Source organism: Artemia sp. Qi Xiang Cuo, chromosome 13 (genome assembly GCF_049724085.1).
Source record: "Artemia sp. Qi Xiang Cuo chromosome 13, ASM4972408v1, whole genome shotgun sequence".
NCBI classification, from domain to species: Eukaryota; Metazoa; Arthropoda; class Branchiopoda; order Anostraca; family Artemiidae; genus Artemia; species Artemia sp. Qi Xiang Cuo.
The window spans coordinates 70847547-70870046 of NC_142806.1; the positions used below are offsets into that span (position 1 = coordinate 70847547).

The 22500-nt window shown below is 36.3% G+C and overlaps 1 protein-coding gene across 2 annotated transcripts in view; it reads right to left on the reverse strand.

Moving 5' to 3' along the window:
* The window catches only part of LOC148945608 (core alpha-(1,3)-fucosyltransferase-like), a 123324-nt gene that overhangs the window by 27975 nt on the left and 72849 nt on the right, over positions 1 to 22500 (reverse strand). The window lies entirely within an intron of this gene.

Consider the following 22500-nt stretch of genomic DNA (forward strand, 5'->3'; position numbering starts at 1 on the left):
TTTTTTAGTGGTAAACCAAAACCGATGTCTCTTTTTAGTTGCCAATTATTTTTTGTATATATTCAGGTTTCATATTAGATTTTCAATCAGTTTTGAATAGTTTTATTCGAGATAGCACTACAAGTATTTTTTGTAAAAAACATTTACATAGAAAAAATGGATAGTTCTAAGCAATTTCTGGTAAGTAAAAATATTCTCATTATTATATTAAAAAGAATCGATCGGTAATTTGGGGTTAGAATAAAATGTTGATTTTATTTTAATGTATTAATTGTTACAAAAGCTTCCTTTTTTTGAGTTTCGGTTTTTTCCTTACTTATATCTGGTTATCATGTACTGATTGAAAATGTATTTCCGTGATATTTTAGATCATAGTAGGCTAATGATGCTTTTCGTCTTTAGAAGAAGAATCAAAAACAATTTAGAATCTATGCTGCTTACGGGGATTGACTGAGCCATGTTAATTAACTTTTCCAATTCTTAAATTTCTATTTATGTCTACATTTGATTTAAATCTGATAGTTTAAAGAGAAAAAAGGCTGTTATACCAAAGAGTTTTAATAATTTCTGACTAAATTGACTTTAAATTTCACAAAAAATATTTATAACCGCATGATTAGTAACAATTTTACGCTTGAGTATACAAAGAGGACGCCCGCTGAAGGAAGTGTCAGTGACCGGATAATCTTGAATAATAAAAACAAATCTGTTCTTATTCTAAAAAATCTAAATTTGTAAGAATGAGTATTTTATTTTTATAATAAAGGAAAATAAAACTATTTTCAGTTTTTCTCAGTAGGTAGCTTGCAAGCTTAAAGAGCTAAATATATATATATATATATATATATATAATGCATTCAAAAATCCTCACCCCCCCCCCCCCATTTTTTTAATGTATTAATTGTTACAAAAAGCTTCCTTTTTTTTAGTTTCGGTTTTTTCCTTACTTATAGCTCGTTATCATGTACTGTTGGAAAATGTATTTCAGTGATATTTTAGATCATAGTAGGCTAATGATGCTTTTCTTCTTTAGAAGAAGAATCAAAACAATATATATATATATAATGCGTTCAAACCCTCACCCCCCCTCCATTTCCTCAAAAAATAAAATTTTTTACCTTATAAATCTATTTAATAAAAAACATTTTTAGCTTAAACATTCTTTTTATTTGAAGGGCCTTATTATCTCATGGGGGGGGGGGGCAGTTTATAAAAAAAGGCCCTCCAGCCCACAATCAACACCCCTGATTTTTAAATCAAGATGTTTTTTACGCTACTTTAGATTTATAACAAAACCTGAATTATTTTCCAAAAAAAAAATAAAATGCATTTTTGCTACATGCTAAATTTTTTGTCTTTTTTTTAAAGGAGGAATAGACGTACATTTATCCCCCTTTTGAAAAGAAAGCAAGATATGGCGAACCTTCATTAATACAGGCCAAAAGGATGTCTGTTATTAAATTCACTGGAAAAATTATATATGATCTGGACCATCCATCGACCATCAAACTTATAGTGACAGAACCATCTGACACCCACGTTAGCTCCATGGCAACTGGAAGAACGTTTAAAAGGGACTGGACTACTTCATACAATGTCTCAGCTCAGCCTACTGAAGATTGTGATCTTGACCTCCTTCAAGTTTAGCCAAGGAGTTCAGATATAGAAGTCCAGTCAGAATTTGTAAGTATATACATAATTTGTTTCTATCCCTATTTTCAAAAATAAGACAAAATTTTCTGAGGCACATAGCTAAAACATGTCTAGGAAAAAACTGCCTAGTGAAAAAAATTCCTATCTGACACTGACTCAGGAACGGTAGCTACTATTTCGTTTTTTCTTTAAAGTAAAAGTTTATTGCGAAAAGAAATGTATAGTAATTTCGAAAAAAGCCTCAAACCCCTCGAAAATGGCGTCAGATCACAATGAAAAGTGTACCACTGGAATCAAAATTGTCAAAACATTGTAAAGGGAATTTAACGGCCCTCTTCCGGCAAAAAAAGTAAAAACAATTTATTTTAATCGTTAGAAATTATCTTTATACCGTTTTTGTTTATTTTTTTTCTTATAATGCTTTTTTTCAACAAGTTATCGCGGGCTACAAAACTAACATCGATTTTTTATTAAGTTAACATTCTAGAAAAAAAGGACCATTTCATGTAATTTAATTTTTTTGTTACTACTTTCAAAAAAAAGGACAACAAATAACACGGATATATAAAAAAAAAGGACCCTACAAAATTTTTTTTAACATGTATAATTGAATTTTGTTTTCGAAAAAAAGTTATTATAGATTGAAAAGCAGTTATTTCGCACAGGTCAAAAAGATCAGTTATAAAAAGAAACAGTACAATACTGAGTCTTGAGAAAGTATCAGCACCAGTAACCGTCGACATATAGGGTTCGTGTCCTTTAAATGAAGCCAAGGATCAAGTGTTCATACGGCATACTGAGTCAGATGAACAATGGTCAAATTTCATTGACAGTTATAATGAAGAGGCTCAAACAATCGAATTGGACCCATATTTTGCATTTTTATTTAAAAAAAAATTGGAATAAAACCATTAATTTTTTCTTTTTTCTTCTTCTTTTAATTGTTCAGGTGGTGGGACAATGACTATGAGAAATTGACAAAGTTTATTAACTATAAAATAATGACTATTTTACATAAGAAATAAAACTTTTTTTTTCCACAGATTAAAAATATATCATTCCCAGTGGCATCATCGAGTGAAGAAGCAGGTATATTTACATTACCAATTCTGTCACCACCAGCTGAGTTCAGGGATGAAGCTACACTGGTCCTAGAGAATTTGCAGTGGCATGAGGGGTTCCTTAATGATGTTTTTGGGGAAATGGCCAGCCTGGAGGACTTAAGCTGTGATATTGACATGCTTGAGGACCCAGAGTGGGCGGATAGTTTTATGCGTGAATATTTAGATGATGTTCCATGTAAATCTGAACTGGGTCCTCATAACGAAATTCCATCAGAGGACAACACATGCTGGATCGACCAATTGTCCCCAAACACCTTGGAATATGTAATAAGAGACCTCATGTCACATCCCCCCAATGTGATTGAACAGACTGGGAGTGGTGTTATTGACAAGTCCCTGTCACCCTACTCCACCAGTACAACTAATAGTAGTAGTAGTAGTAATACAACAGTATCTCCATTTTCCAGTGGCATTTTATATGTGAAATTTACAATTATTGAATTGAAAAACCATTAACGGGACACGACCACAGCGCTAAATCACAGGAATTGCATGACTTGTATCTTTTAGAATATGCTGTAAGCAATTTGCAAATGTACAGGGTAGAGTTTAGCTCCCATGAGGAACACGCGAACATTATTTTAACTGACCCCGTGAAAAATCTCCATAGCTATATCGACAAAATTTGAGCACTTATTGAGATTCAGATCCAAAAATGGGGAGGCCGAGGGGTAATTAAAGCATCGGTGAGTCAAAAAGTTTACCTACAAACAGGGACATCTGGGGACGTTTTTTATTTTCATTTTTCGACAGGCAACCAGACATTCTAACCAGGTCTAAACGATTTTTAAGACAACTTTTTCAACTGTTTGAATAAACTATTTTCTACTCTTTATACGTTTAGCGAGTGGGGTTGTGGGTCCACCATTTTATACATTTGATGCATGTATCTTAATATAAGTAGATTTAAAAAAAACTTTATTTTTTGGGGTGGGAGAGGTAACGAAATAAAATGAAACCCGGATTTGTCGGCTACAGGAGGAGTTCAGGGATTCAATTTTGACACAGGGCTGCAATGCTTTAAATATGCGTTTTTAGCAGCAGCCCATAAGACATTATATAATGAGTCAACAATGAAAAATCTTGACAAACTTGCACGTAACGGTGGAAAAAATTTCCCTAAATTAAATTTTGAGTGTTTAGAGGGAAGATATCCGGGGTACATTAAATAAATAAGCATAGTCGATAAAGCAATTTAAAATCTGGGGGTGGGGGTGGTTGGTCTCCAGTATGACACTGAATTTGTAGATGGGGGGAAAAAACCGAATAAAAAGGGGGTTTTGTACTCAGTGAGGACACCGATGGTGGAAAATGTTAAAAATTGGGTATGGGTTATTTACCAGCCTCCTAAAGATGTAAATTCTTATGGTCATTTTTTCCCTGTTACGGCAATAAGTCGACTCTTATCTCAAGGTGTGAAGAAAGGAGAACGTTTCTATTGCCCCATGTGCCTTTCCCCATTCAAATCTGAGCGAACATTCTCAGATCACATCAGGCATTGCAAACTTCATGGAAATAAAAGACTAGAAATGCCGGCAAACGTTAAAGACACTTAACAGTTTAAAATTATTCAAAATTCCCTTCTGCAATCTGACAAAGTGTCTTTGGATTGTGAAACAAGACTGGTTGAGGTATCAGACCCATCAAGGCCAAATATAGTCAAGGGACACAAACTAGTTGCGTGTTTCTATGCACACGCCCGTCGTGACGCCAACAATAAAATGCTATTGGAAGAGTTTTTTTTTACTATGGACGAGGAGGGCAGTATGGAAAAGCTATTGGTTTCTTTATTAAAAACGGCAAACAGGGGAATTTCACGATTACGTCATACCAATTATCCAATGATATTGTCGGATAAAGAGCACCTGGCGTTGGAAAAGGGAACAGTTTGCTGGGTGTGTAGGGGTGCCCTTGCCCCAAAAGACGCGGTCCAGGACCACAATCACCTTATTGACCCTAATTCAACGGGAAAAAGTAATTTTCGGGGGTGGGCTAACAATTCATGTAATTTAAAAATTAATAAACAACTTTTTCTACTGGTTTTTATACATAGTTCTACCTTCGATCTGAATTTTGTGCTACCTGCATTGGCACATCTTAAAAGAAATGGAACAGTAGATGATGATGATGCATGGGTGATAGACAGCTTTACGTACAAAATCATACCTAAATATACAGAGAAGTTGCTTGTTTTGGAATTTATGTGGAAATTTGTTGAAGCCGGCGTTGAGTACACGAATAAAATTCGCTTTTTAGATTCATACAGTTTTTTCCCCAAATCATTGATAGAATTAATTCAAGTGCAGAAAAATGATGACGGCAGCGATGCTTTCCCCCTTCTCAAGCAGCAATTTCCAAATGATTTATACGATTTGTTAACGGTCAAGGGCATCTATCCTTATGATTATTATTTTTCCAAGTCGAGAGTTGCCAAGGAGACTGTTTCTTGTATTGAATCGTTTTACGACAGTCTTCACGATCTTGGTTGCATCCCCAAGGAATACAGTTGTGCAAAAAAAATTTGGGAAGATGGCAGATTTAAAAATGGATTTGAATACCGCAGGCTGTATTTGTCGAGTGACGTGTTAACTTTTTTAGAAAGTATGTGTAAAAATACAGATAAAATCTATGAGGAGTTTAATCTTGATTTGGGTCATTATTTTTCTTCGCCTCATCTAGTGATGGACCTCATCCTGAAAATTAGTGGGGAAAAAATTGGGCTAATCACTGACATTGATCAGCATCTGTTCATCGAGAGGTCAATGAGGGGGGTTTTGTTTTTCACGGAGACCGTATCTTGGAAACCGATCCAACAGGAGAGAAGACGGGGACAAAATCAAATGCAGTTTTCCTCGATATGAAGTCTCTCTACCCCTCGGCCATGTCCCATTATGCACGACCGTGCAGCGACTATAAATGACTCAATGATCCTCAAGCTCCCCATTTCACTGACAGTGACCGTGTTGAAGAGAATGATCCGGTGGGATGGTTTTTTGAAATTGATGGAGAGATACCAGTAAAGCTTCACGATTCAGTAAATGATTTTGTTTTCCCATGTATCAATATATCTTTGACAAAGGACTCTTGAGTACTCGCATTTTGTGTTTAGTCGAAGTTGGCGGATTGCATAGCGTCCCGTAAAAACAAAAACTTATTGCTGACCTTCTGCGGAAAAAAAACATAGATGTAAACCAAGTAGAGTTAAAATTGATTTGTAGAAATTTTTTCAAAGTCACAAATTGTCACAGAGCAATAGAGTTTAGTCAAAAACATTATTTGAAAACATTTGTTGATACTATTGTCGGCAAACATTCTGCAGCACAGACTAAAGCCGAAAAAGAAATTTATAAACTCATTTTAAATTTTGCTTTCGGCACAATGAGTGAGAGTGTTCGCGATAGGACTCGTTGTGACGTCGTGACCAATCCAGAACAATGTGCTCGAATTATTGCCGATCCCAATTACACTTCCTTTACAATCATTGGCCCGGACATGGTACTTTTGAATAGGAAAAAAAGACGCATTGTCTTGAATAAAAATATTGCTGCAGGCAGTGCTATCTTGGAGATCTCAAAAAACTCATGTTGGAATTCTACTACAATGTGGCTAGGGTACAGTGGCCGGAAAAGGGGCAAGTAGAGGTCTGCTACGGTGACACGGATTCTCTACTGCTCTAAGTAAAAACACCAAATCTAATTGATGATTTGGCGCACGGTGAAATTATCAGTTCACGGATGGACTACACCAATTGGAGTGGTGATCTTTACCCTGAGCTAGTAAAACGTCGGGCGCCCAATCAGCTTTTATTTTTTAAATCTGAAACGGGTAGCGACTTGATTTCCCGTGGTATGTTTGTAGGTCCGAAGGTATACTTTATACAGACATACGACGAAGAAATCAAGAAACTTTGTAAAGGAACACCCACTCGCTTTGTGGACAAGAATTTCGACATCAACATTTATAGGAATTGTATTGTTGAAAATGCAATTCCACGAGCCAAATTGTTGGCAATTCGTTCATTGAACTACAGGAACTATAATGTAAATGTAGAGAAAATAGCCATGAGTACCATTTCCGACAAGGTCTATGTTTGTCAAGATGGTGTGACCACCCTCCCCCTTGGACAATATTTAACTTCAGACCGGATCGAGTGTATTGCCCACAGGAAAAGTCTCGGTTTAAATAAAGTCCTGTAACTAATTTCCTAAAAACCTTTTGGGGGGGGGGGCTCGCGGCCTTTTGGGGGGGGGGCCTCGTGGCCCGGGGGCCGGCCGCCGCCAGCGCGGGGGGGGGGGGGCGCACCGTCACCAAAGTTATCTTTTTTTTTTGGACTTAGAGCAGATTTTTTTTTTCAAGTGCCATCTCTCTCTCTCTAATTTAATGTTTTTTTTCTCCATAAACAAAAAAAAAATGTGTTTTTTCTCTATCTGTACCTATGTAAATGTTGTTGTTGTATTTTTTTATAAATAAATTTAAAAAATTGTATTTTTTCAAGTGCTCTCTCTAATTTAATGTTTTTTCTCTCTATAAATAAACAAAAAAAAAAGTGTTTTTTTTCTCTGTGTGTGTACCTATGTAAATGTTGTTGTTGTATTTTTTATTATAAATAAATTTAAAAAATTTTATTTTTTTTTTCAATGTATTTTTAAATTTTTACTTGCATATAATAAAAGAAAAAAATATGATTATTTATTCGTCTTTGTCTTTGTATTCTTATTCTTGAAGAACAGAGTAGTAGTAGTAGGGAAAATTATTTAGTCATTAGACAATTAGAGTCTACAGTTAGTTGTCCAGGTGAACTGTTGAAAGGAACATGTATCAATTTAAAACACCGTTCAGATCGTTTCTGTGTGGGCCCTCAATGTCGGGCAAAACAACACTCTTAACTAAAATAATTAAAAATTGTTATAAAATGTTTGAAGAAAAGCCAAAAAAAATCTACTATTGCTATAGTATTTGGCAGGAGTCATATAATACAATAAAAGCAATTGCTGCCACCACCTTGGGATCGAAGCCGATACAGTTCATACAGGGACTTGATTTTTTCAACATTATTGAACCAAACTCTTGGCTGATCTTTGACGATCTGGCTGAATCTATTGAACAATGGTCCCAGCAAGTGCTGCAATTGTTTACTCTTCGCTCTCATCATGAACAGATTTCCGTTAATATAGTTCTACATAATATATTTCATCAAAGCAAATGTATGTGAACACTCTTTAAACTGTACCTACTATATATCTACAGAGTTGTTCGTGATTCTAGCTCGCTAATAACCCTCAATACACAACTCTATCCGGGAGCTCCTAAATTCCTGCTCTCACCATACACTCAGGCAACAGATAAGCATCATGGTTACATCCTATTGGATCTTAACGAAAGCACACCCAAAGATTTGCGCTTAGTCAAATATATTTTAAACACTGGTATTACTGTATATCTCTCGGTGAACACTAAAAAGACCTTTTAGTCGGTATTATGACACTGAAGCGACTGTATGATACTAGGCTTCTATTGTCAGTTTTAAGCACTTCAAAACCTCAGCTTAGTAAAGCAATCCTCAAACACGGTATTGACAATGACTTTCTTAATTCAATATCTGAACTTTGATTAAATTTTGTAGAGGGTATTGTTAAACTAACAGAAGTAGCTAAGCAGCAGGAAAAGCATCATCGTTCCTTTGTACGTACATTGGCCTCTAAAAAGAAAGGAAAAAATTTTAAAAAGACACGACTTCTTCAGGCGGGCGGTAGCTTTTTCACACTTTTACTGCCAATAATTGCAGGACTTGTAAACAGTTTTCTCTAGTGAGACTGGCAAAACACTATAAATTGACTCCAATAGAACTCGCTCTCTCACCCGTCGAACACTTTGAGGACAATCTGAGTAAATTCCTCGACAATGAAACTATTGATGATGATAAGAAAATGATTTTTCTTCAAGATGCACTTCGCCGAGTGGACAAACACTATCGATCAAAGCCCACTGCCGCTGTTGCTGATCTCAAAAGAGAATAATCTTCTCAAGAGTCTACTGCTGCTGCTGCTGCTGGAACACAATTAAAGACCGAGGAATTGAATTCAATTGTATTTAAAATTGGAAATCTAAGACCCAACTAATATCTTGAAAAAATTACACGACTCCTAATCTATCTCTTGGAAAGCGATCAAATTCAAGTTGAGAGCAATGGGGAAAGGATTATAATTCAAGGCAAGAGCTATATTCTACTTGATTTAATGTATGACATGGTTACAAATCGTAAAGGACTATTATCATTTGACACTCGTCTATACAACTTTATAAATACATTAAACTTCCCCAAAAGTCTTATTGTACATAGAAAAATTCTAAAAAAAATTAAATGAACGTGAATCATCATCATCATCGACATTAAAATATGAACTTGAAGAAGAAGAAGAAGATTTTAAATCAATTTTGGAAAATACTAGCACACCACTGATAGCTAGACAAAAGCGAAGACGTATCAAGTCAACGTCACCACCACCACCACCACCACCAGTAGCCATTATACAAAAGGGTAGCGGACGTTACAAAACGTGTTTACGTTCAAAATGGCTGAAGTTCTGAAAGGTGTTTATGAAAATATTGGCGAGGCGGGGAGTTTAAGTTCCCCCAAAACTCTTTCCAAAGTCACGGGTGTTCGCCCTAAAAGTGCACAAGACTATCTACAAAGTGAACCAAGTTACACTCTGCACCGGAATCATAGAAATCGTTCCAATCAATATCGACAAACTAAATCCTTTTACCCATTGGATATAATGCAACCAGATCTCTTGACTCTAGACGAGCTTCAAAGACGTCACAATATTCCGTACAAGTACATTCTACTTGCAATCAGTGTCTTTAGTCGCTATGCCTATGCAAGTCCATTGCGATCAAAGAGAGGTGTTGAAGTTGCTCAGGCCATTGAAAGTATTCTCGAAAAGTATTCATATAAAAAAATTCAAACTGATATCTGTTGTTATTTTTTTAATCATCATGTTTCAAAATTACAAGATATATATATAAAACTTCTATATCATCGTCAGATTCATATAAATGATGCATTGGAATAAATATTGATTAAATCTTTTCGACTTTTATTTTAAAGATATTTTAAACTGAAAAATACGCCGGCTTTGATTCATGATCTAGATAAAATTATGTTGATTTATAATCAACGACCTCATCAATCATTGTCCAACTCTACACCAACGGAAGTTCATCATTCGGATCATAATACAATTGACACCTTTCTTAAACAATATTCCATTGAATCAAAAGTCAAGAAGAAGAAAAATAAATTCAAGGTTGGTGATACGGTTAAAATTAATAGAACAACTAATGTTTTTGAAAAGGGGACTTACTTGTGGTCCACTGAACTTTTTAACGTGGCAAAAATCCTAGACACTAAACCCATAACTTATCGCCTGCGTTATACCAAAGATGAAGAGATTCTCGGTGGCTTTTATGACTATGAATTGCAAAAAGTTAAAAATTCTAGTGAAATCTATCAAATTGAAAAGATATTAAAGACAAGTTCTCGCAGTTGTAAGAAACATTTACTTTTTAGGTGTATATGATAAATCTCTTATTTTGATTCTTTGATTTGTTTTGAAGATATTGAAACCGCAACATTATTTCTATGTTACATTCATGTACAATGTTTCTGATCATCTCTAAAATGAATTGAATACTACAAGTGATTTTTTGACAAAATTCTCCCCTGCCATCAAATTTGACGGCACGTATGAAGTGGCTCTTGTCGACTGCATTCTAAAAAATACCTATGATATCCTGAGAAAGGATCGTAAATATTAAATAAAAATACGACCGTTTGAATTCAGTGATGAAGGTGCAATGTCAACTTTTGACTCTAATTAGTACCCTATTGCTAACATCCCCTACAGTGAATACAATACCATGCATGAACTGTGTCGAGTCATCAACAAAAAAATTGCAAGTCGATAAAAAGGTGGTTTCACTTTCAATTACTCGACGGAACAAAGGATAATTTATGTTACCACTCCATTTGAGACTGAAAGAATTTTCCTCAATGAGAATTTACGTGAGTTTCTTGGTTTTAAAAACCGTATTATTAAGACAGAAAATTTCAGTGGTATTGACCATGTTATCTATGCAGACTATGCATCCAGCTTCTCCACAGACACTTGTATATTTCTCTACGCTTCATTTGTGGAAACATCTCGGGATGGTAATTCAAATGTTCCCCTCCTACGAGTTCTTGAACGAAAAACCGATCAAGAACATGTTCATCACTACAATATAAAGCATCTTCAGTATATTCCCGTAAACACTTCCTATTTGTAACTCTGTCAGTTAACACTAATAACTGAATTAGGTGATCCAATAGCAATTTCAAAAGGATTAGCTTTGATTACATTTCATTTTCTACCATTTGTCAACGACAACGACGTTACAATAACCTATAAAATGAACAATAGAAGAATTCCATGTGTCTGTCCTGATACTGACTGTATGTTGGTGCTTTGAGTCCACGTCAAATAGGCAATGGATTGGAATACTACAAGGGGCGTACTACAATGTCTGGCTACGGCCTTGGTAGCTGGTTTGCTAGGCTATTTCGATCTGAACTACCCCTTGCCAGAAAATATATTGTACCTGCTGCATCAAATTTTGCTGCCTCCACACTACAGGACTGGGGGTCGGGCAAGAATTTCAAGGAGAGTGTTAAGGAAAATATTAGATCTTCAACAAGAGCCGTTGGTGAACAATTAAAATCTCGACAAAATGGGGAGGGATTGAAAAGGATGCGTTTGCGTCATTCACTCATCAGTCTCCACCCAGGCAGGAAGCAAAGGACATCAACAAGGACTTTGAGAAATAAAACAACGAAGACCAATAAGCAGCAGCAGCAGAAGAAGAAAAAGAAAAAGATTGTTAGATCAAAGAAGGATTTCTTCTCTTAAGATGACTTATCTCCCCCACAAGGAATCATATCCATCAATCAGTTCCTCATTGAATCTATTCAATGCTGAAAATGTTGATGTCAGTGTCAAGTATGGCTACTATGAACAATTTCACCCTCAACAACCCCTCTCGGAAAATATACACTTTGAAATATTTTCCAATGAAGACTATTTCATTGATTTGTCATCAAAATTTATTGATTTAAATGTTGTGGTGAAGAAAAAGTCAGAGAATACAACTCCAAATGCCGGTGATGGTCTCTCCTATGAAAACTGTATTCTACACAACCTATTCAAACAAATTAATGTATTTATTAATGGTACATTTGTGAGCACAAGCAATAATTTATTAAATTCTGCAAGCTACGTAAAGCTCATTATGAGGACACCAAAGTCTAAAAAATTTATGAGAGGAGATCTAAGACTGTATGTGTATCAGATTGGGACTGGTACTAACTGCGTGCTGTAACTAACAGTCATCCAGACGTCCTTTGTGGTTGTAAAATAAAATTTAGAAATATTCACTACCTCCCCATATCTACCCCCCCAATGTCAAGAGCGATATAAAGCTGCAGATGGTCCCATCAACTTTCATGCTTAGAAAAAAACTTCCTGCAGCACCCGATGCAAATGTTATTATCACATCGGCAATTCTCCATGTCCGAATACAACAAGTTCTAAGCTCTGTTGCATCGGCAGTGGAAAAGCTAAGAGCCAATGGCACCAGCATTAAACTGCTTGTCCCTCATACGATCACCAATCAACGTCACAGTGCCACCGGCTCTCGTATCTATAGCGATTCATCATTTATCAATAGAGAAATCACATCAAAATTGGCATTGGCCTTTGTGAAGAGTGGCATTGCTGTTGAATCCTGGACTGAACCCCCCCACGATTTTAATTTTTTCGGTCTATCTAGCCTCGTGTGCAAAGTGAATGGTATTCCACTGTACACTCTATCATTTGACAAAAAATCCTATAGAACTCTGTACGAGTTGACCATGCAATCCCTAGATCATGACTCTCAACTATTTGAAAATGGAATAACCGATTCAATGTTTTCAAAAATCATGGGGTTATTGTTTTGGATTTGTCAGGCATGCAAGATATGACCATAGTACGAACAGGGAATGTACGTTTAGAGTGTACGTTTGCCAATGCTCTGACTGAGAGTATCACGCTAATATCACTGAGTCAATTTGATACCTATTGGGAAATCACGCCCGACGGCAGTGTTCTACTAGACCTAGCAACATGAACACAAACCAAATAATCAACGTATTTAGTATGGATCCATACATGTCCCAGTACAAGTCCTATTGCATACCCTCGGACTTCATTGAAAAAATTCCAGGTGTTAACATTACCCTAATCATTGTTAATAGCAGTCCATCGACTTTGAAGACCGGTCATTGGCTATGCATCTTTCAAACAGCAAAGAATATTGAATTTTTTGATCCTCTTGGCCTATCGTATAAATTCTACGCTCCATACATCAGCAACTTTATTGAAAGCAGAGGGAAAACCATTATTCAAAATCAACAAAGAGTACAGGATTTAACGACTAAGACATGTGGCTTTCATGAACTACTCTTTTTCATGTTCAGATGTCGTGGTTATACTTACAAGCAGTTTCTCAACATCTACGTTGACTTATATCGATTGAACGACTTTCTAGTGGAAAATATACTTACAAGTGTATTTAATATTGATTTTAGTGCCATGAAAATAAAATGTTCTAAAGATGTATGTGAAATTTTTTATTAATAAAAAAAATTATATACATGATAAAATGACTTTTCTACTCTTTAGATTTCATCCACTACTACTAGGTATTTGTTGACAACAATTAGTGCAGGTAGATTATCTTAATTCACAGTGTACTGATCCTGATGTAGTGCAATGTCAGGGTCACATTTTCTACAGTAGAGTGTGACTTCACTCTTGTCATATCTCTTTGTATAGTCAATGATACTATTCTCATTCATTCTATAGAATTCACATGTTTCAATTTGCCTATTTGAAGCAATTTCACAAACAGTGTCCTCAAGTGTCGAATCACATTCCGTCACAGCCAAATAAAAATCAGTGGGCTTATAATCATAACACTTAGTGTCTTCACAACGATGACGTAGAAACCATATTCTTTTGTTGTTCCAACAATTGAATCGTTGACCCGGTTCCTCCTCCCAGAACAATCTAAAACCACGACGATACCAATCTCGTACCAGTAAACTAAAATCACGGTTAGGATTCTTTCCAATCATACCGGGATATCTACTCTCCCACTGATTACATTTATCATAATGACAATTGGAGCATAGGTGACCTCTAGGATGAGAGTCACACACCTCTTCAAGACAGGAATTACAACCTTTAATTTGTACAGCATATCCTCTATGCAATTTACACGGGTTGCATAATCTATACTTTTCATCATACTCCTCAATCATTGTGCAATTATCACATGATGACCAGCTGCCCAGTGAGTACATACATAAATGACATGCATGGAACATTTTGTCATGTGTTGACACTCTCACTATCACAATAAAACTTAGCTAGCAATAAAAAAATTGTCTGGGAGAGAGAGAGAGAGGAGTAAATCATCCTTGAGCACCATCTTTCTTATGAAAAAAAGTCCTAAATTTCTAAAAACTAATGTTTAAAAGCATATCCACAATATCATTGTGTCGTGTCGTGATCAATATATCAATAAATTGTGTAAATGCATTTGGACCACGATGTAGAAGCTTCATACAATAGTCTAATGATGGAGAATCGGTTTTCATTATATCGACAAGCATTCCTCGAGAAAATATCTTCCTTTGAATAGACAACTCTGGAAAATCATCGTCTAGAAATAAACGTTTTTCCATAAAAACTAGATTCCTCATGATTTGATCTTTCTCGAATCTATCCATTTTTTATAGTCCTAACTCTCTCACGATTAACTTCCGACTAACCAGAATTTCTTTTTTCTACTCTAGAAAATATACGCTAGTCTACTATAGAAAAAAAATATACCATTGATTTAGAAACAGTTTTATTGATCATAATTACAATAATAATATTCACTGATGCATTTTGTTCTCATCAATATGTTTCGATAGGACATCTAATGCTGACCGAAGTTTATTTATATGGAGAATATTTACTTTTCCAGCAAAACACAACTGCTCCTCCTGCTTAAATTTGCTTAATGATATCACGTATCTAGCATACATAGTGTCCCATTCAAGACATAGTCTACAACCAGCAGTTATTTCCACAGCTACATTAGGTACTCCTATATCACTGCTGCTGCTGCTGTCGGTTCCATTATTAATCTCCAATAGTATAAATGCACCATTCATTTTTTTTCTCCACTAATAACATTGCAGATAAAAACTATTCTCTTTGAATTCAATTCTCTTACTAATATGAATTGTAAAGAAAACTATTCCTTTTATTCAAATCCTAATCACCAATCAAGTTATACTCGTTCCTCTTGGCAAAGGTGTAATGACCTGTTTACCTACCAGAAAAAAACCTGTTTGTACGGGGGCGTTGGCAAAGTATAAGGTTCTAGTCTACTTTAATAAACTCCAGTTGACTATTTGTGTCCATGATTTTTTGTTGTGAAAATCTCGCGCAATAAATTTTTCTTTCAACGAATTTTTCTTAACGCTATCGTTTGTCCACTGATGCTGAAATCGGTTCCCGAAATCAGCTACGTGTGCCGAACCCTTAAAGGAACAATGGCTGCGGTGATTGAAAGGATGCTATGTGACTTGTTCTCCAAAACATGGAGTTCAAATCTTTACTTTAAACAAGTTACATCGACCGCTTCAACTACGTTTCTCCTGTCTCATCTGGTTCTCAAAACATTTGAAACCTTTTTTCTTACAAAATGCGTCATTATACTCACCTACATAGTTTAGAAATGAAGCTTCTAACATCAATATTATAATTGTCGTTTATCTGAATCGACAAAACCTTCTCTATATATGCAACTGGACTCAAATAAAAACCTAAAAATTCAGAGCACATTTTTGTTTTTTTTCGCTACTCTGACGGGGTCGGGCTTATTCACTATCCCCAGAAAATACCTCTCTTCAGGAATATCTCCCATACACACAGAAGGTTCTCCCTGGAAAATTCCCCCCTGACAATTCCGCCAGGAAATTCCCCCCACGTACAAAATTGAGCAACCAAATTGAAATAAAGACAAATAAAAAGAACGAAGAATCTAATGCCTAATATGTAGTCCCTCTTCAGGGAATGTTTCTGGTCTACGCCTTTACTAAGAATGTAAAGACTAAATTTAAACCCTAAAACGAACAGAACTCATTCTGTATAGGAGGGGACTGACCCTCCTAAGCATTCCTAGTGATTGTAAGAGCTTTTGAGGTTGCTCATTCGATCGGAAACTGAAAGATACAGTGCCTTTTTTAAAAGTCAAAAGCCATTGGAGAGCCACGAGCCCCTGTCATACAAACTTCTTTTGATATCTGATCCTTTTGTAACCCTGTAAGACAACTGATGAACATTTCAAGGCACAAATTTTGTTCAGAATAGTAAAAAATATCCATAGTCTTTTATCAAAGAATGACATAGCCCTAGAGCCCACAGGTTAAGTACTGTAAATAATGCAAACTGCCAATTCTTTACAGCTACATTTTATAGTGAAAAAAGAGGGGGAAGGGGGAGGAATGTATCAACTGGGAGTCCAGTGGTGTAAAACTTTCAGGGATTATTTTGTTTGTCAAGAAGATCATCAACATTTTGCTGTGGTAAAGGAGAGTGTTACCGACCCGAAAATTAGCCACAAAAACTTTTTTGCTGGTCAATTTGAAACTTACAGTCGTAAGTCCTTGGGCCAAGGGCACTAATGTACAAACAATTATCAAAAGATGATTGGATCCTTTTAAATTGGTTCCTCCTCTAACAAAGGAGGTTCAAAAAAGTGCCAAAATTTGCAGATTGGCCTGAAACTTGTATGAAACTTAGGGTTAAGGGAACCCCAATGCAGAAGGAAAGCAAAAACAATATTGCTTGCCCTCAAAAGGCAGCCCAAAAAGGGCAAGAAAAGCACCAAAACTTTGGTTACATCTTCTTCAAATGGAATGGGCCATTTTAGAAACTTAGGAGGGGGATCATTCGACTAAAAATTGTCCTTTTTACAGGGCCAAGGATACTGGAAAGTAATCAGGGCTGCTAAACGTGAGTTTGGAATCACCAACATAATCTCAGTAAATATCACTAATACATATCAAATATACTATTTATCTTTTTGTACACACCTGCAAACAGGGTTAGGGGAGAAGAGGAGTCCTCCTGATATTGATCCAAACGAACCTACAGGAGACCCTACCCACCTACACACATTACACATGTATTTTTCACTGTTCGCAAAAGGAAAGTATTCCTGTTTTACGTAAAACCTATGTTTCTTTTCTATTCTTATATTGGCAAATTCCTTGTCCAAAGGAAGTGGAAACTACGCATAAAAAGTAAAAGCTCTTGCCCCCACCCCCCAAAAAGCCTAGAGTTCAAAGTCAGAATTACATATCCACTAAACATCCAAACAAGGGGCCCCCCTTACTTTGACTGGTTCAGAAGACCGTCTTAACAAGTTGAAAAATAATTGCCGAAAATCCACTTGCGTGTAAATTGACTCTCTAAACACTCCAAAAAAAAATGTTTCATACCACCCCCCTAAAGGTAAGACCTATATATATTTTACAATTTTTTCCTACTCTTTTACACATTATCATTATTTTATAATATATATTATTCACATTATTATATAATTTATTATATTATTAACATTTGTCCCCCTATAAAAAAGTTAAAGAATCGGTAGAATTATTCAGTGGAAGAGGTATATGGTGCCAATGAAAGGAGGGAAGGAACAAATTCATATAAATAAAAAAATATAAAGAGAAACAAACGTTGCATAAATAAACAAAGGTGACGATTTCTAATCCTTGGAACTTATAAACAAACTATCTCTTGTAAGATATTCTGTCAATGTTCGTCTGAATTAATGTTCTTAGATGTGTGGAATAAGGAAAAGAGAATGTTTTACAGCCTCGGACATTTTATATATTTAAATGTTAAGATAAAGTACCAAGGATCTTGGAAATTAAATCCAACTGCCTGAAGTGGCTAAGTAGAAATTTACACAGCCATACGTATTTGAAAAAATTTGAAAAAATCTGAAATTCAGTTTTAAATAAAAAAAAAAACTCCATGTAGTTTTTCGAAAAATTAGATGGCAAATTGAAAAAAATAAAAATAAAATGCGAGTGAGAAATGAGCAAAAACTAAGTTAAAAATATGGCATTAAACAGCTTAAGAAGAAGTAGGCAGACTTTGAAGGTTTAGTAAATGGGAATCAACGGATTGTTAGCGGTTTAAATCTTTATGTACAAAAAGTGTTATTAAATATAACTAAGTAATTATTTTTTATTTAGACAGTTAAAACAGGGATAAAAGCGGGACTACACCCCCTTCATCACTGTAGCTTCTAATATTTAATTGTGTTTTGCAGACTTATCTTCCTATTCTTCCAACTTTTTTTCCACAGTGAAAAAAAATGGGACCTTGGCTATTCTACTTTTATATCATCATCGTACCTACCATCTTTGCTAATCATCATGTACAGGTAAGTAAAGCTATAATTTATATCAATCTTCTTGTTATCCAGCATCAGCTCTTCCCCTTCATTTGTTCCTAGTCCAAGCGACTCGGTCTTCCTAATATTGAAAACCCCATTCTTGCAGCCCGAAATTTCAAAACCTCGAAAAATTCACTTATTTTGTTAACATCTTTAGCTAGAACACTTGAATCATCCACATAACCTAAGTCCATAAGAGTTTTAGGCCTACATTCCTATAGGTCCTATAGCCTTTACTGTGTTCCTTAGGACAAAGCCCATCAAAATAATCCATATAAGGGGGTATAGGACACAACCTTACTTAGCTCTGACTCAACACGAAACGTGCTCCTAACCACGCTTCATACCTTAACCACAGCAAGACTTTAATGATCTAGTATACTATATAAATATAGCACCTTCACTAAAGTTTTTTCCATCAACTGAGCCAAATGCCTGATCACAATCTACAAAACTGAAGACTAAAGGGATCAAAAGACTAAAGGAATCAAAAGGATCTAAAGGTGATTTATGACACAGGCACTTCTCAATTATTAACCTAAGGGTGGAAATTTGGTAGATACGCATTCTCCCCTTCTTAAATAACACTGTTCTTATCTTAAAACTTTATCAACAGCATCTCTTAGCATCCATCCAACAGCATTCTTTCCCCTTCTGGAAATTATACTTTTCTTCTCTTAAAACTTAATCCACATCATCTCTTAGTCTGCAGCACAGTTTATATAATTATTCAGTATGATCATTCTCTATCTCACCCATTATAAAAACCCGGGCCGGGGTGCGAGTGCTCCGGAGAGTAATTACATCATTGATTCTTGTCACCTTTCTTATAAAGGGGTTTAACTCAATAGGTATTTCTCCTTTTTCAAAAATAACATCCGTAATTTTCAGTAGTTTATTTGTAATTTTGCAACCACAATATTTCAAACACTCATTTACCAAACTATAAGCACATTTTACTTTTTAATCCTTTTAGTATTGTCTCTAATTCCTCCTTGCAAAACAAATCTTCTTTCACTTCCGAAGTGTCAAAAACTTTTTTTTTTCTCAATTTCTAAAATTTAAAACTCTAAATATCAATTTCTAAAACTTTACGCAGCTAACACGTTTTCTAGTTGTTTTGCCAATCTCTTTTTAGATTTTTTTTTGTCGGTAATGAAGTGTAAATAATGTTGTCAGTAAATGCTTAATTAATTTTTTAAAGTTTTGTTTACAACTGAAAATAAGGAGCAACATTAAAACTCAAAACGCAGAGAAATTATTTATCATTCCAATTCAATAGTTTTTGTGTTTGAGCAGTCGCTCTTAAAAAAAAGGAAGAAAAAGTCAAATTTTAGCATAAGGAGCGAGGGATTGAGAAGGGGTTAGCCCCCCCTCCACCTCATATACGGAATAATTTGTGTTCATTTTGGGTTTTAATGTTGGTCATTATTAGTAGAGGAGGGGGTACCAGCGCGACGATCACCACGTGGTTTATAGTTTTCTCAGTGAGAATGAAAAAACAGGAATTTTCTCACTTGAAAAAACATGAATTTTGTCACATTTATGGTTGTTTTCATGGATGGTTATGGATGATTTATGGTTTTTGTCAGTGAGGATTTGAAAAAACAGGAATTTTGTCACATTTATGTCTGTTTTTATGGTTTTTGTCAGTGAGAATTTGAAAAACAGGAACTTTCTCACATTTTTGTATGTTTTTATGGTTTTTGTCAGTGAGAATTTGAAAAACCAGGAACTTTCTCACTGAGAAAACCATAAACCACGTGGTGTAGTCACGAGTCAGAACACCTGTGCTGTCGACCTCAATTCACCTATCGTGAATCAATAATTCCCCTTAGAAACAACAAATTAATTTCCCCTTTCTTGACAGATCAATCAATCAATGACATCATCTGTCAGACTTTAAAAATTTTCGCCTCGAAACATTTCTCCAGGAATAGATCCAAATCATTAATTTCTTTGCCTCGGGAACAGTTCTACTGGTCGAACTCCAAAGGATATTAATAACCAAAGGCCATGGAAACAATTAGGCAAGAAACATCTTAGCGATGAATTGTTTTAGCGCGCGAAAAGGTTTCATATTAATTTGAAATGCGTTAGCGAAGAGATGCCAATAACAAAGGAACACGCTGAATTTACGTTTAGGGATTATTTGGGCGAAACCGTTTTAGACAGGTTATGGAACTATTTCGGCGAAACAGATAGAGACATTTTAAAAGAATATTTTTGAAGAGATTTTAGAAGAGAATTTGAGTGTGGTCGTTATAATACACAAGTTTCATTTGAACAGTGTTGTGAGGTCCTCTAACCCAACCCCAAAGGGTTCCAATCCTCCTACCCCAACCCCGAAGGAAGCCCCCGGTCCTCAAAGCCCCCCAAACTCCCAAAGGCCCTCCACCGGTCCCCCAAAGGCCCACCCAGACCCCCAAAGGCCATCCCCAGGCCCCAAATGTCCCCCAGGCTCCCAACTGTCCCCCCGGACACTCAAAGGCCCCCCAAGCTCCCAAAGGGCCACCGGCGCCCCAAAGGCCCACCCAGACCCCCAAATGCCATCCCCGGGCCCCCCAAAGGCACATCGAGCTCCCAAAGGACCAACGGGGTCCCAAAGGCCCTCCACCGGTCCCCAAATGTCCCCCAGGCACCCAAACGCCCTCCCCGCACCCCAAAGGCCCCCCCCCACCCCCCAAAGCCAAACCCCGACCCCAAAACCCCTCCCCCCGGCCCCAAAGGTCCCCCCCAGCTCCCCAAGGACCCCCGACCCACAAGGGACCCACAGACCCTCAAAGGCTCTCCCCGAGCACCCGTCGTTCGTTGATGTGTGTTGTCTGAAACCTATGATTTGGGATGTGTAGTTTGCTACTTCAGGCTTTTCTGAGCAAAGGTTTCCTAGTATTTCCTAGGTGAATGTTGTCTGAAACCAATAGTTTGGGATGAGTAGTTTGCTATTTCAGGCTTTTATGAGCTAGGTTTCTTAGCCTTTCGTTGATGTGTGTTGAGTGAAACTTATGATTTGGGATATGTAGTTTGTTATTTTTGACTTTTCTGAGTTGGATTTCTTAGTCTTTCATAGGTGTGTGGTGTCTGAAACCTATGATTTGGGATGTGTAGTTTGCTATTTTCAACTTTTCTGAGCTGGATTTCTTAGCCTTTCATAGGTATGCGTTGTCAGAAAATTATGATTTGGGATGTATAGTTTGCTATTTCAGACTTTTCTGAGCTAAGGGTTTCTAGAATTTCGTAGGTGAATGTTGTCTGAAACCAATAGTTTGGGATGAATAGTTTGCTAATTTTGACTTTTCTGAGCTAGGTTTCTTAGTCTTTCGTTGGTGTGTGTTGACTGAAACCGATGATTTGGGATATGTAGTTTGCTATTTTTGACTTTTCTGAGCTGGATTTCTTAGTCTTTCATAGGCGTGTGTTCTATGAAACCTATGATTTGGGATGGGTGGATTGCTACTTTTGACTTTTCTGAGCTGGATTTCTTAGCCTTTCATAGGTGTTTGTTGTCTGAAACCTATAGTTTGGGATGACTAGTTTGCTATTTTTGACTTTTCTGAGCTAGGTTTCTTAGCCGTTCATAGGTGAGTGTTGTCTGAAACCTATGATTTGGGATATGTAATTTGCTATTTCCGACTTTTCATAACCGGATTTCTTAGTCTTTCATAGGTGTGTGCTGTCTGAAACCTATGATTTGGGGTGTGTGGGTTGCTATTTTTTTGACTTTTCTGAGCTGGATTTCTTAGCCAGTCGTAGGTGTGTGTTGACTGAAACCTATGATTTGGGATGGTTAATTTGCTATTTTCGACTTTTCTGAGCTAGATTTCTTAGCCTATCATATGTGTGTCCTTTCAGAAAATTATGATTTGGGAGGTGTAGTTTGCTTTTTGGACTTTTCAGAGCTAGGATTCTTAATCACTCATAGGTGTTTGTTGTCTGAAACTTCGAGTTTGGGATGAGTAGTTGGCTATTTCAGACTTTTCTGAGCTAAGGTTTCTTAGTATTACGTAGGTGAATGCTGTCTGAAACTTATGATTTGGGATATGTAAATTACTATTTCGGGCTTTTCTGTGTTGGATTTCTTAGTCTTTCATAGGTGTGTAGTGTCTGA